Source organism: Lactuca saligna, chromosome 4, assembly GCF_052625555.1.
Source record: "Lactuca saligna cultivar CGN05327 chromosome 4, ASM5262555v1, whole genome shotgun sequence".
Classification (NCBI taxonomy): Eukaryota; Viridiplantae; Streptophyta; class Magnoliopsida; order Asterales; family Asteraceae; genus Lactuca; species Lactuca saligna.
In genome coordinates this window covers 174323498-174339540 of record NC_136420.1, presented here as the reverse complement: position 1 = coordinate 174339540, position 16043 = coordinate 174323498, and positions in this window count along the sequence as shown.

Genomic DNA, 16043 nt, shown 5'->3' with positions numbered 1-16043 from the left:
CATAAAAACAACTAGTAAGCATAAATGCTTAGTGAGTTCCCCAGTATACGACTTACCCACATACGCCTTCCGGCCCGGACCTTTCGGTCCACATAACATTGCCTTCCGGCCCGTAACATAATCGCCTTCCGGCCCGTTACATATCGCCTTCCGGCCCTTATTAATTTGCCTTCCGGCCCATAGTATTTTGCCTTCCGGCCCATAGTTGTATAAAACATATCACATGTAACATAACGCACATAACACATAAGTCATACATCATACCGTTCTTTCTATCACATTAAGTCTCGCCTTCCGGCCCGTATAAGCATACATCACATATAAGCATTCATCACATATAAAGCATCTACCTCTCTAGATATAGCATAAATATAACACATACGACCTTCCGGTCTCGCAGTCAAACCCATCCGGGTGAAGTATAGTGAGAAGACTCACCTCGTAGTATGCAAGCTATAAACCCTTCGAACTGCTCGCACTCGATCCGCTAATCCGCAGGTTCCCTATAACACCACATACCTTTATTAATGATCTTATCAAACAAGACAACTGACCCTACTAAGTTACATACAGGTCAACGGTCAATCTTGACCGGACTCGTCGAGTAAAAAGGGCAACTCGGCGAGTATAGACACCCTGGCTCCACTCGCCGAGTCTGAAGAACGACTCGACGAGTCCTAGTAGATCTTCAAGCTACTCGCCGAGTCTGAAGAACAACTCGGTGAGTCCTAGTGAAACTTCAAGCTACTCGCCGAGTCTGATCATTGGACTCGGCGAGTCCTCGCCATGCAGTCAATCCGCTGCCTCCTGTATTTCGCATGATTTCGAAGTATATAGATATGGGGCTTCCTGGACTTTCACATATACTATTACAGGGGTTTTTAAACACTTATAACAACAGGATAATCTAACAATTCCTTAAATGGGTTTCCTAAACCCTAAATTCGCATACAACGTAAAAGCTACAGATTTTGATCCGAAGATTACCTGGAAACGTGTTCCCTGTGCCCCAAACTTCCAGTACTCGATTCCTTTGATCACCACCTTGCCCCTCCTTGTCTAACAATCTCTTCAAGCTTCCTCTAGCCCTCACTCTTGCTCCAGATGCCCACAAACTCCCAAGGTATCTTCAATCGGCCAAAAGACGCGACATGACGGCCATAAGATCATTATATACGATTCAGAAATGAAACGGCTAGGGTTCAGCTGAATCAGCGTCGACTCGCCGAGTCCCTATTTGGACTCGTCGAGTCCAGTCGCGTATCTGCGACTGCGACCAAGACCATGGCCCTACTCGGCGAGTCATGCACCAACTCGCCGAGTCCCCTCCTAAATGTGCCCCAAAAATAATTTAAAGAAATACCTGAAATTTCGGGTTGTTACAACTCTCCCCCACTAGAACTAGACTTCGCCCTCGAAGTCTCATTCTGCGAATAACTCCGGATGTTGCTCCCGCATTTCTCTTTCCGGCTCCCAAGTCATCTCCGATCCCTTCCGATGTTGCCACTGAACCAACACCAGAGGTATCTCCTTGTTCCGTAGAACCTTGATCTTCCGATCCCTGATAGCTACTGGTCTTTCGGCGTAATTCAGGCTCGCATCCACCTGAATATCTTCTAACGGAACCACTGCTGCCTCATTGACTATACACTTCCTCAACTGTGATACGTGGAAGGTATTGTGAATCTGACTCAGCTCCACTGGCAACTCCAATCGATAAGCTACCCGCCCTATCCTTGCAATTACCCGAAATGGACCTATGAACCGGGGCCCCAATTTGCCCCTCTTCCTGAACCGAATTACCCCTTTCCAAGGAGAAACCTTTAGGAGAACGAAGTCGCCGACCTGGAATTCGAGCTCGGACCGGCGTCTGTCCGCATAACTCTTCTGTCGGCTCTGGGCGGTCAATAACCTCTGCCTCACTCGTTGAATCTGTTCGGTCGTCTGAAGTACAATCTCTGTACTGCCCATCACTCTCTGTCCCACTTCTCCCCAGCAAATGGGAGTTCGATACCTCCTACCATACAACAACTCAAAAGGTGGCATACCAATGCTCGAATGATGGCTGTTGTTGTAGGAAAACTCAGCCAACGGCAGATGCGCATCCCAGCTACCCCCGAAGTCTAACACACACGCTCTAAGCATGTCTTCCAATGTCTGAATCGTCCGCTCGCTCTGACCGTCGGTCTGGGGATGGTATGCGGTACTAAAATGCAGCTTAGTACCCAACTCCTCATGGAGTTTCTTCCAGAACCTGGAAGTGAAACGTACATCGCGGTCCGAAACAATCGAGGTCGGCACTCCATGCCGAGATACTATCTCTCTCACGTATAACTCTGCCAACTTCTCTGCTGATGAACTTTCGCTAATGGCAAGGAAGTGTGCACTCTTTGTTAGCCTATTCACAATCACCCAAATCGCATCGACTCCCCTGGCAGTTCTCGGCAATTTAGTGATGAAATCCATCGTGATCTGCTCCCACTTCCACTCAGGAATCTCCAAAGGTTGCAACTTACCGTGCGGTCTCTGATGCTCGGCCTTAACCCTACGGCAGGTCAAACACCTCTCAACGAACCAGGCGACGTCTCTCTTCATGCAAGGCCACTAGTACTCCTTTCTCAAATCCAAATACATTTTTGTAGCACCGGGATGGATTGAGAATTTCGATCTGTGTGCCTCCTCCATCAAAGTAACACGCGTACCGCCCACGAATGGTACCCAGATCCGACCCTGAAACGTCATAAGTCTCCGTCCATCCATAACGAACTCTGAAATCAACCCAACGACCCGCTCCTGTTTCTGCATCTCATATTTCACAACCTCGGCCTGTGCCCCACGAATAGCATCTAATATCGGAGTCATCACCGTCAATCTCAAACATACGTCCCGCAATGGAGTGCTCTCCGTCCTACGACTCAATGCATCGGCTACTACATTAGCCTTGCCTGGGTGGTATAGGATCTCACAGTCATAATCCTTAACCACGTCTAACCATCTCCTCTGACGCATGTTTAGGTTTGGTTGATCCATCAAATACTTCAAACTCTTATGGTCCGTGTATATGGTACAACGAACCCCGTACAGGTAGTGACGCCAAATTTTGAGGGCGAACACTACTGCCCCCAACTCTAAGTCATGTGTGGGATATCTCGCTTCGTGAGGCTTCAGCTGCCTCGATGCATAGGCTATCACATGGCCCCTCTGCATCAACACTGCACCCAGTCCCGAAATCGATGCGTCGCAATATACGACAAAGTCCTCCATCCCTTCCGGAAGAGCTAATACTGGGGCTTCGCACAGTCTCTGACGAAGTGTCTCGAAGGAAGTCTGCTGCTCGGGTCCCCATGAAAATGTAACACCCTTCCGGGTCAACCTGGTGAGTGGCACCGCGATCTTGGAGAAGTCCCTAATGAACCTCCGATAGTACCCTGCCAACCCAAGGAAACTCCTGATCTCCGAAGGTGACTTCGGTGCCTCCCAACTCATCACCGCTTCCACCTTGGCCGGATCGACCAATATCCCTGCCTGATTTACAACGTGCCCCAGAAATTGAACCTCCCGTAACCAGAAGTCACATTTGGAGAATTTTGCATATAGCTTCTCCGACCTCAGTACCTCAAGGACCTCCCTCAAATGTCCCTCATGCTGCTCCCTAGACCGCGAATACACCAGAATGTCGTCGATGAACACAATCACAGACCGATCCAGCATCGGCCTGCATACCCTGTTCATGAAATCCATGAACACTGCTGGGGCATTGGTGAGCCCAAAAGGCATCACCACGAACTCGTAATGCCCATACCGCGTCCTAAAGGCTGTCTTCTGGACGTCCTCATCCCGCACTCTTACCTGATGGTACCCTGATCTCAGATCGATCTTGGAAAACCAAGATGCCCCTTGCAACTGATCGAATAGATCATCGATCCTCGGTAACGGGTAGCGGTTCTTGACCGTCACCTTGTTCAGCTCTCGGTAATCGATACACATCCGGTGTGAACCATCCTTCTTCTTGACGAACAGAATAGGTGCTCCCCACGGCGAGCTACTCGGCCGAATAAATCCCTTCCCCAACAACTCTTGAAGTTGCGAGTACAGTTCTTGCATCTCTGGAGGTGCAAGACGATAAGGCACCTTCGCAATAGGCGCAGCCCCTGGAACTAGATCGATACCAAACTCTACTTGCCTCACAGGAGGTACTCCCGGCAAATCCTCGGGAAAAACGTCTGGGAACTCGCGCACCACTGGAACCTCCTTCAGTGTCTTCGGTCTCTCGGAACTCTCCCGCATATCCATCACATACGCCACAAAACCATTACATCCCCGTTGTAGGCATTGCCTCGCCCTAGCGGCCGAACAAAAAGCTGATCCCGAACGGGTACCCTCGCCGTATACCGTAAGAACTCCCCCACTAGGGTCTCGTATAGTCACCAGCTGACGCTCGCAGTCGATGACAGCGCTGAATCGGCTCAACCAGTCCATGCCTACAATGACACAGACATCCCCCATCGCAATAGGAATGAGGTCAATCGGAAACGCGACCCCGAAGATCTCTAGCACACATCCCCGAAGAACCTCCGTAGCACAAATCACCCTCTCAGCCGCAATAGAAACGCTCAAAGGCCGCCTTAACAGCTCACGACTAATGTCGATGTGCTTACTAAAAGCTAACGATACAAACGATTTACTCGCACCCGAATCAAATAACACTAGAGCAGGCATAGAGTTCACAAGGAAAGTACCTACACATACATTAACATAAGCATAGCATTTCGACCTTTAAGTAAATACGTGAATGATAACATACCTGCCACAACATCGGGCGTAGCGCGGACTTCCTCCGCAGTCAGCTGAAAGGCTCTCCCGCGAGCCCTCGGGGCCTCGACCTTCGCCGGTCGGGTCTCAGTAGTCCGGGTAGTAGGTGTAACTCCCTGACGAAGTTGCGGACACTCGGCCTTCCGATGGCCTGTCTGGTTGCAGTGAAAGCAAACCATAAACCCCTTAGGGCAATCCCTGGCAATATGTCCCTCCTTGCCACACTTGTAGCAACCACCAGCTCGACACGCCCCCTCGTGACTCTTGCCGCACTTCGCGCAAGTGCGACCCTTCGAACCTCCCATCCACGAATCAGCGAACTTAGTCCGCTTGGCTGCCGGCTGAGACTGGGCCGGCCGTCGATCCACCTGCCGAGACTCAGCCTCCTCCCTCGCTTGAGTCTCCAGCTCGATCTCGCGCTTCCTGGCGTTTGCCTGAAGCTCAGTGAAAGTACGATAGGTGGAGTTTGACACAAACTCCCGGATCTCCCTCTTCAAAACACCCAAATAGCGGCTCATCCGCGACTGCTCCGTAGATACCAGCTCGGGGCAAAACATTGCCCTCTCATGAAACTTCCGTGTGATCACTGCCACGGAATCAGTACCCTGCTTAAGGGTCAAGAACTCCTGAATCAATCGCTCCCTCTCCACCGGGGGAACGTACTCGTCCCTGAACATCTCCGTAAACCTCTCCCATGTCACCGCCGAAATCTCTGCCTGAGTGAAGTTCGCCGTCACGAACTTCCACCAATCCTTCGCTCCCAGACGAAGCTGGTTCAAGGCGAACCGTACCCTCAAGTGCTCCGGGCATGAGCAGGTATAGAAGCACCCCTCGATGTCGGCGATCCACCTCATAGCTGCAATCGGATCCTGCGTCCCATCAAATTCAGGGGGTTTCGTGTTGCTGAATTCCCTGAATAGTAATGAATCACCCCCTTGCGGCCTAGCAGCAGCCACAGCTGCGGTAGCGGCAGCGACTGCAGCTTCAGTAAGTGCGGCGTACCGCTCCTCGAACTCCTCCATCAGAGTGGTCTTAATAGACCCAAACATCTCCGGGATCTCAGCCCGAACCGCCGCAGCTACCTCTTCCTGAATAATCTGACGAATCTCCTCGTCACTCGCACCGCTCGAACTCGCCCCATTGCGTGTGATGACCATGATGTCTCTGAAATATAACATAAAATCATCAGAGACTCCACCAAGTACAATTGTACTCGATACGTGCCCTACTCAGTCTCCGATTTCCAGGGATTCTTACTTGGGTCTTCCACCGATCCAGTGTCTTCGGTAGTACGGGCCCAATACTACCGACCACACCGCATCAGTATTCGTCCCAAGTCTTCCTCCCCAAATCCCGAATAATGAGTACTCTACCTCTAGTATGCACTATCTACTTGCACGCTACCAAATATCTCATATAAACAATCTCCCTAGACTAAGGCATCACAAAACAGGCAACTCTAGTCCTATCATGTATACCTAGTCTTCTAGCATGCATAACAATTTCATAATTCAGTGCATAATATAACATTGTAAGGTATTCTGGGGATCTTTACCGTTCGGGCGCTGGCTGCTCGTACACACTGCTCCATCCTTGTTTTACCGCCTTACCATTTATAAAATGTTGTGTCCTTATTATTTAAAAAAGGTTTTACCTCAAATCCCCGGTCTGAGTTCAGTTGCACCCAAAAGTACACCCGAATCCCTCAAACCAAGGCTCTGATACCAATTGTAACAGCTCAAATTTTCAAATAAATTTTTTTATTTAAAACAAAACATCATTATTCGACAAAAGGGTTTATTCCAAGTTTATTTCAAAAGTATAAATAATAAATCTCCAGGATCTTCAACAGTGGCAGTGTGTACGTGTCACGCCGGCGCCTTCCCACGGTCATCACTAGTACCTGAAAAACATAAAAACAACTAGTAAGCATAAATGCTTAGTGAGTTCCCCAGTATACGACTTACCCACATACGCCTTCCGGCCCGGACCTTTCGGTCCACATAACATTGCCTTCCGGCCCGTAACATAATCGCCTTCCGGCCCGTTACATATCGCCTTCCGGCCCTTATTAATTTGCCTTCCGGCCCATAGTATTTTGCCTTCCGGCCCATAGTTGTATAAAACATATCACATGTAACATAACGCACATAACACATAAGTCATACATCATACCGTTCTTTCTATCACATTAAGTCTCGCCTTCCGGCCCGTATAAGCATACATCACATATAAGCATTCATCACATATAAAGCATCTACCTCTCTAGATATAGCATAAATATAACACATACGACCTTCCGGTCTCGCAGTCAAACCCATCCGGGTGAAGTATAGTGAGAAGACTCACCTCGTAGTATGCAAGCTATAAACCCTTCGAACTGCTCGCACTCGATCCGCTAATCCGCAGGTTCCCTATAACACCACATACCTTTATTAATGATCTTATCAAACAAGACAACTGACCCTACTAAGTTACATACAGGTCAACGGTCAATCTTGACCGGACTCGTCGAGTAAAAAGGGCAACTCGGCGAGTATAGACACCCTGGCTCCACTCGCCGAGTCTGAAGAACGACTCGACGAGTCCTAGTAGATCTTCAAGCTACTCGCCGAGTCTGAAGAACAACTCGGCGAGTCCTAGTGAAACTTCAAGCTACTCGCCGAGTCTGATCATTGGACTCGGCGAGTCCTCGCCATGCAGTCAATCCGCTGCCTCCTGTATTTCGCATGATTTCGAAGTATATAGATATGGGGCTTCCTGGACTTTCACATATACTATTACAGGGGTTTTTAAACACTTATAACAACAGGATAATCTAACAATTCCTTAAATGGGTTTACTAAACCCTAAATTCGCATACAACGTAAAAGCTACAGATTTTGATCCGAAGATTACCTGGAAACGTGTTCCCTGTGCCCCAAACTTCCAGTACTCGATTCCTTTGATCACCACCTTGCCCCTCCTTGTCTAACAATCTCTTCAAGCTTCCTCTAGCCCTCACTCTTGCTCCAGATGCCCACAAACTCCCAAGGTATCTTCAATCGGCCAAAAGACGCGACATGACGGCCATAAGATCATTATATACGATTCAGAAATGAAACGGCTAGGGTTCAGCTGAATCAGCATCGACTCGCCGAGTCCCTATTTGGACTCGTCGAGTCCAGTCGCATATCTGCGACTGCGACCAAGACCATGGCCCTACTCGGCGAGTCATGCACCAACTCGCCGAGTCCCCTCCTAAATGTGCCCCAAAAATAATTTAAAGAAATACCTGAAATTTCGGGCTGTTACAACATCTTCAATTATGTTGTCCTCATCAATCATAAAGTTACTATCTTCATCTTCACTGTTTTGATTCTCAAACTCAATGTCATCAGGCTCCTCTTGTCTGCACTCATCATTGAAAGGAATATTATCTTGGCCTTCAAACCCATTAAATGGGATGCTATCTTGGTCTTCAAACCCTTCAAAAGGTTGAAAGTTTGTCATTAACTCATCATCTATGTTGATGTTAGTTGAAAATTCATTGACTCCTTGAGGATCATTATCCATGACAACTCTATACCCCTCATCTGCAAATCCTTCTACACCCTCACCATTGGATTTGTTCACATCAAGTTCTTCATTCACATCAATCTCTTTGTTTAACTCTTTTTCTGCATCAACTACAACAAATTCATCTACAAATCCTTCTACACCCTTACCCTTATCAACTTCACCACTTGCCATTGTTTTTTCAGCACCTTCCCAATCCAATTTAAGCATTCTACTACAAGACGATGCCCCTTTACTATGTTTCCAGCCTTTAGACCTACTAAATTCAGGTGTTGCTGATTTGTATAAGGTTAATGCTAACCCTAAATCACCCTCACCAACATCAATTTGGATTGGAGTTACCACTTCATGAGCAACTACAAGTGATGAGGGTCTAATGCAATCCTGCTTCTCCATGTCTTCTATTATAACCCTTTTTGGACCAGTTGGGGACATAAAATATGTAAGCAAGTTCGTTTGACCATGCTCTGTGTACACTTTAATCATTTTGTTATTATGGGTAACATATCGTGAGAGATTACGCACATCATCATCGTTACCTAATGCTCGGAGTCCAAAGTCAAATCCTTCATTAGGCAAACGGAAATGGTAATACATGATTTCAGTACCATCATACCCTAATTCTCTCATCATCGAGTCTAGTTCATGAACAGAAAATTCATCAATGGCGACAACATCAAAGTACCTTACTTGGCCATTAATATACCTGATATTTGGAAACTTTGTGAAACTCCCTCCGTGATGAAGTTCAATAGAGAATATGTTGGGGTAACCATCTTCAAAACAGAAAGAGACGATTATTAGTTAGAGTTTTTCAAAGTTTGAAGCTTGATCATAAAATACAGAGTTTTTCTAAGTTTGAATCTTACCATAAACTTCTTGAACGTTGACAATCTCTCCAACATTTCTAAGTCCCCACATTTTCAAAGTTTCAGATGATCGTTAGGGTTTTTGTGTTTGAATCAAGAGGTATGAGTAGAAGACGAAGGAGTGAGGAATGAGTAGAAGACGAAGGAGTGAGTACAGTCTGCACTCTTATTAATTGAAGTGGCGGCAACGGAGGCTGACCTAAAATGACCAAAATGCCCTCACATGGAGGGCACGTGAAGGCACTAACGGCTCCAAACAAACGGTCAATGACGGAATGGACTAAAAACCCAAGAAAACCTTGATTTTGGACCTTTGGTGCAAGCTGGAAACTATTTGGACCCCATCCAAAGGTTTTGGCAAACCACAAGGACCAAATTCGCAGTTTTGTCTAAAATCATTAAGACTTATATAAAAATAAGAAAAACAAATATAAAGGGTATAATTATCCTTTTAAGTGGATAGGGACCAAAATCACTAAAAATATCTAATTTTGGACCGATGGTGCACCAACATTTCGTTTTGGACCAAAAGCACAGAATTTTGACAACCATAGGGACCATTTTTGCAATTTTGTCTTAAGTAAAAGTAACCAATTAGTTATATTGTTTCAATAAAAAGGATTTTTTTAAAATGAATATTAACTCCGAAATATTTAAGGGACAAAACTCTATAAATGGTTTATATGAATTTGGTTCTTTTAAATACTAAATGTTAAAACTTTTTATTTTGTTATAATTTTGATTTAATTTATTTTATATTTTTTTATAATTATGGGTGTTCATGAATGATTAACCGAATCGAAATTATATTTCGGAAGGCTAATGTAACGACCCAATTTTTACGTCCGAAAATTTCATTTTAAAATATTACTTTAGAAAACATTAATAAATAAAAACATTGTTTGATCACACCATAACACATCGCAACCATGTTCTAAAAGGTCAAACCATACATCCCATCAAAATATCAGAGTACAATCCCAGTAAATCTCGTAATTGCGGAAACCGAAGAGTGTGTGTATGACGTGCCGCTACCGCGCCGGCTCCTTCCCCTTCAGTGCAGAGGTACCTGAAAACAAAAGTGTAATCGTAAGCACAAAGCTTAGTGAGTTCCCCTAACGTACCACATACCATACAAACACATAACATATGTACTGCCAGGCTATTCTGGGGTGCCTGACTAACCGGTACGGCCATTCTGGGGTGCCGACCTACCCATACGGCCATTCTGGGGTGCCGTCTTACCCGTGTCAAGCCATTCTGGGGTGCTGACTACCCATGTCAAGCCATTCTGGGGTGCTGACTACCCATCGGTCCTAACAACCGATCCTCAGGGACTGGTCCCCTCCCGCTACCTCTATCGCATAACATAACAGACCAACATACAAGCATACCATCACATACAGTCAGATAATTCTGGGGTGTCTGACTATCCAGCGGTCCTAACGACCGAACTCTACTACTATTGCATATAACGTATCATGACAGCATATAACATAACAGGTAATAGCAAACCTAGATGATTTCACAAAGACAATCATCTATCATACGTCTCCTACTGGTGGGCCGGCATTGTGGCCTTAGACCCACCGCTACTGGAAGGTAACTCACCCCAAAGTAGCTGCTGAACTGATCGGGAACTAACTGACTGCTGCTGCTCCGGGAGTCCTCCGGCTGCAATTCCCATAACATACTCAATCAAACACTGCTAATTGTCCTTTAGGTAAAATGACCATTTTACCCCCGGTCTAGCTCTAAGCCAATGCTAGAGTCAACTTTCAGTTGACCCGACTCGCCGAGTGGATCTCCACTCGCCGAGTCCCTAGCAAACTATTGTCCTGGGTCCCTGGTTCTACTCGTCGAGTTGGGCTATGACTCGACGAGTTCATCTTCTAACTGTCATTCAACTCCTTCATCCTACTCGCCGAGTTGTATGAACAACTCGTCGAGTTCATCTTCATCCGAAGAACACTTTATGCTAAGACTCGCCGAGTTGTATGAACAACTCGCCGAGTCTGTTCTTGATCTATGAAGATTGCCTTGGACTCGCCGAGTCAGGGCATTGACTCGTCGAGTCCTAACATGGGTGAGTTCAGCTCCCAACTCACCGAGTCACCCCCTGTGACTCACGGTTCAACTCGATACATCATGAAGGGACCAAATCGGTGACTCGCGACCAGACTCGCCGAGTCGCCTATACGAATCGCCGAGTTGCCGCCATGCATCCACCAAATACACCGATTTACTCGATTTCAGTCCATGCCATTCATAGATCTGGACTTCTAGGACACAAATCACACGTAAAGTTTCCAACTTTACGTGTGGATATTCACTAATGTGGATTTTAGGGTGCAAAATGCCTCAAAAGGGTAGATCTAGGATGAACAAGCCACATGGGGCCATAAAGCTAACAGATCTGAGCTCCTGGAGCTCAATCTTGCCTAGATCTAAAGGTTAATCCACTTATTACGAAACATTAAGCACAAACAAGCTTGAAGAATTGCTCAAGAGTGTCTCAAATGAAATCCTAAGCATAGAAGCAGAGGAAAAACGAGATATACCTCAAGGAAAATGTTGAAATGACACAAAGATGGCTGATCTCCTTCTCCTCTTCTTGATCTACTCCTCTTTCTTCTCAAAACCTTCAAGAACACACCAAGAACACTTCAATATCTCAAGGAAATAAAGGAAAACGATGTCGGGGGAGTTCTGGGGGTGAATGGGGACGAGTTGGGGCGGAATGAGGGTTTAAATAGGGTGCAAACCCTTGAAACTTAGGGTTTCATCCAGCAGCGGTGACTCGCCGAGTCCAGGATATGGACTCGCCGAGTCGCCCACTTAAACGTGTCCTGAGTCTCGTCCCTACTCGGCGAGTCGGACCTTATGACTCGCCGAGTCCAAGGCTAAAATAGGGCAATGCTCAAATAAAATTCACATACCGGAAACCAGGTGCTACAAATCTCCCCCACTTATTTTAGACTTCGTCCTCGAAGTCTGCTGCCCGGTCCTGAAACAGCTCGGGGTAATGCTCCATCATCTCGTCCATTGGTTCCCAAGTCCATTCCGAACCCTTGCGGTGCTGCCATTGCACCTTTACTAGTTCTACCCTCTTGTTTCTCAACGTCTTGGTCTTTCTGTCAAGTATTGCGACTGGGCGCTCAATGTAATTCAAGCTGTCATCAACCTGAATATCCTCCAATGGTACTACTGCTGAATCGTCCACCAGGCACTTCCGCAGCTGCGAAACATGGAAGGTGCTGTGGATCTGACTGAGCTCGGCTGGCAGATCCAGCCTATACGCCACCTTGCCCACCCGGGCTGCAACCCTGAACGGCCCGATGAACCTTGGTCCCAACTTGCCCCGCTTCCTGAATCGAATGACACCTTTCCAAGGCGACACTTTCAGGAGGACCATATCCCCGACTTGGAACTCCAAGTCGGATCGACGTCTATCGGCGTAGCTTTTCTGCCGACTCTGTGCAGTCTGAAGTCTGCTCCGAACCTGCTGGATCCTCTCGGTCGTCTCTAGCACCACCTCGGTGCTTCCCATGACTCTCTGGCCAACCTCCCCCCAACATATCGGGGTTCTGCACTTCCGCCCATACAACATCTCGAACGGTGGTCAGTCAATGCTCGCGTGATAGCTGTTGTTGTAGGAGAACTCAGCCAAGGGAAGATAGGTATCCCAGCTACGACCGAAATCCAACACACACGCCCGCAACATGTCCTCCAAAGTCTGGATGGTCCGCTCACTCTGACCATCTGTCTGCGGGTGAAAGGCGGTGCTAAAATGCAGACGAGTGCCCAACTCGTCATGGAATTTCTTCCAAAATCTGGAAGTAAAACGCACATCTCTGTCCGAGATCACCGATACTGGCACCCCATGCCGTGCCACAATCTCCCTGATATAGATGTCGGCCAATTTTTCGGCCGATATGCTCTCCTGAATTGGAATAAAGTGAGCACTCTTGGTCAATCTATCCACGATGACCCAAATCGAATCCACTCCCCGCGCGGTCCTGGGAAGCTTTGTGATAAAATCCATCGTGACATCTTCCCATTTCCACAGTGGAATGTCCAACGGCTGCATCTTGCCATGCGGCCTCTGATGTTCGGCCTTGACCTTCCTGCAGGTCAAACACCACTCGACGTACCATGCCACATCCTGCTTCATGCAAGGCCACCAATAATCCGGACGAAGATCCCTATACATCTTCTTCGCCCTGGGATGAATAGAAAATCGGGACTTGTGCGCCTCCTCCATCAAAATCTGACGCACGCCACCGTGATACGGCACCCACACCCTACGGTGTAATGTTAAAAGTCCTCTGCCATCATAATCGAAGGAGGAAACCTGACCCACCACACGCTCGCTCTTCCGATGCTCCTCCTTGATAGCCTCCTGTTGAGCCTCCCGAATCTGCTCCAACAGGGGAGTCACCACAGTCATCCTCAAACAGACATCCCTGATCGGCACCGTCTTGCGGCTAAGCGCATCGGCCACCATATTGGCCTTCCCCGGGTGATAAAGGATCTCGCAATCATAATCCTTCACCATGTCCAACCACCGCCGCTGCCTCATATTCAGATTCGGCTGGTCCATGAGGTACCTCAAACTCTTGTGGTCCGTGTAGATGGTACACCGAACCCCATAGAGGTAATGCCGCCAAATCTTGAGGGCAAAGACCACCGCCCCCAACTCCAAATCATGCGTCGGGTAATTTGCCTCGTGAGGCTTGAGCTGCCGCGAAGCGTAGGCAATGACATGCCCCCTCTGCATCAGAACTGCGCCCAACCCTGAAATGGACGCATCGCAGTAAACCACAAAATCCTCTACGCCCTCAGGCAGGGCTAGGATCGGTGCCTCACACAATTTCTGTCTCAGCATCTCAAACGCAGCCTGCTGCTCGGGTCCCCACCAAAAGACCACGACTTTCTTCGTCAGTCGTGTCAGGGGTACGGCTATCTTGGAGAAATCTTGGATAAATCTCCGATAGTAGCCCGCCAATCCCAGGAAGCTCCGAATCTCGGATGGAGACTTCGGGACCTCCCATCTCATCACAGCCTCGACCTTGGCCGGATCAACCAGAATCCCGTTCTGGTTGACGAGGTGTCCAAGAAATTGCACCTCGCGCAACCAAAACTCACACTTGGAGAACTTGGCATACAAGCTCTCCCTCCTCAGGGTCTCCAATACCTCCCTCAGATGCTCCTCGTGTTCCTCCCGAGTCTTGGAATAGACCAAGATATCATCGATAAAGACTATCACAGACCGATCCAGCATCGGTCTACACACGCGGTTCATGAGGTCCATGAACGCGGCAGGAGCATTGGTGAGCCCAAACGGCATCACCACGAACTCGTAATGACCATAGCGCGTCCGAAACGCAGTCTTCTGCATATCCTCCTCCCTGACCCTCATCTGATGATACCCCGAACGCAAGTCAATCTTGGAGAACCAAGATGCTCCCTGAAGCTGGTCAAATAGGTCGTCAATCCTCGGAAGCGGGTATCGGTTCTTCACCGTTACCTTGTTCAGCTCCCGATAATCTATACACATCCGATGCGACCCGTCCTTCTTTCTTACAAACAGAATCGGGGCTCCCCAGGGTGAACTGCTCGGCCGAATAAATCCCTTGTCCAGCAGCTCCTGCAGCTGTGTAGACAACTCCTGCATCTCGGGAGGAGCCAACCGATATGGTGCTTTGGCTATCGGAGCCGCACCGGGAATGAGGTCAATCCTGAACTCCAGCTGTCGCTCCGGAGGTATCCCAGGTAGTTCCTCCGGGAAAACATCAGCAAAATCTCGAACCACCGGGACCTCGCTCACGGTCGCCTTACCTGCCTCCCGGGTATCCATCACATACGCGACATAACCCGCGCATCCCTGCTGAAGGTAGCGCCTAGCCCTCGCTGCTGAACATACAGTGGGTCCACACTGCGGCCGCTCTCCATGAATCACTAACTCTTCCCCGCTTGGGGTCCTGACTCGCACTAGCTGCTGCGCGCAATCTATCACTGCCCCATTAGGGCTCAACCAATCCATACCAATAATCACCTTGTTCCCACGTAATGGAATGGGAACCAAGTCTACCAGGTAACGCTCCTCAAACAGTCGCAGAACACAATCTCGAAACACCATCGATGCTCACACCGATCGATCGTCAGCAATCTCTACCTCTAACGGGCAATCTAACTCGCCTGAAGTCTCATGAAATCTCTTGCTAAGAGCAAGAGAAACGAACGATCGGGATGCACCCGAGTCGAACAATACCTGAACCGGGATGCCGTTCACATGGAACGATCCTAATACACATGTATACACACGGAGCACATATCAATATCATAACAACGTAAAATAAAAGATAGAAGGAAGGAATCATACCCGTCACCACATCGGGCGCGGCGCGTGCCTCCTCGGCAGTCAACTGAAATTCCCGACTCCTCACCACTGGAGCCTTTGCCTTGCCCTGACGGCCATCCGTGATCCGCAGGGTCGCTGGAGCTGGCGCCTTCACTGGCGCTGAAACTGTTAACATGGGGCAATTGGCCTTCTTGTGGCCCCTCTGGTTGCAGTGGAAACACAACAACTCCGATGTCTGAATAACTGTCGCAGGAGCAGTGCAATCCCTGCTGATATGCCCAAACTTGTCGCACTTGTAGCAGCCTGACGATCCCATCCTGCACGCCCCCTCGTGCGGCCTGCCGCACCTCCTGCAGCGGCTCGGTCCCGACTGGCCTTTCGGCCTCCCATCTGATCCCTTGGGCTTCTTCCCCGAAGCCCCTGCTGCCTGACCGTCCTCA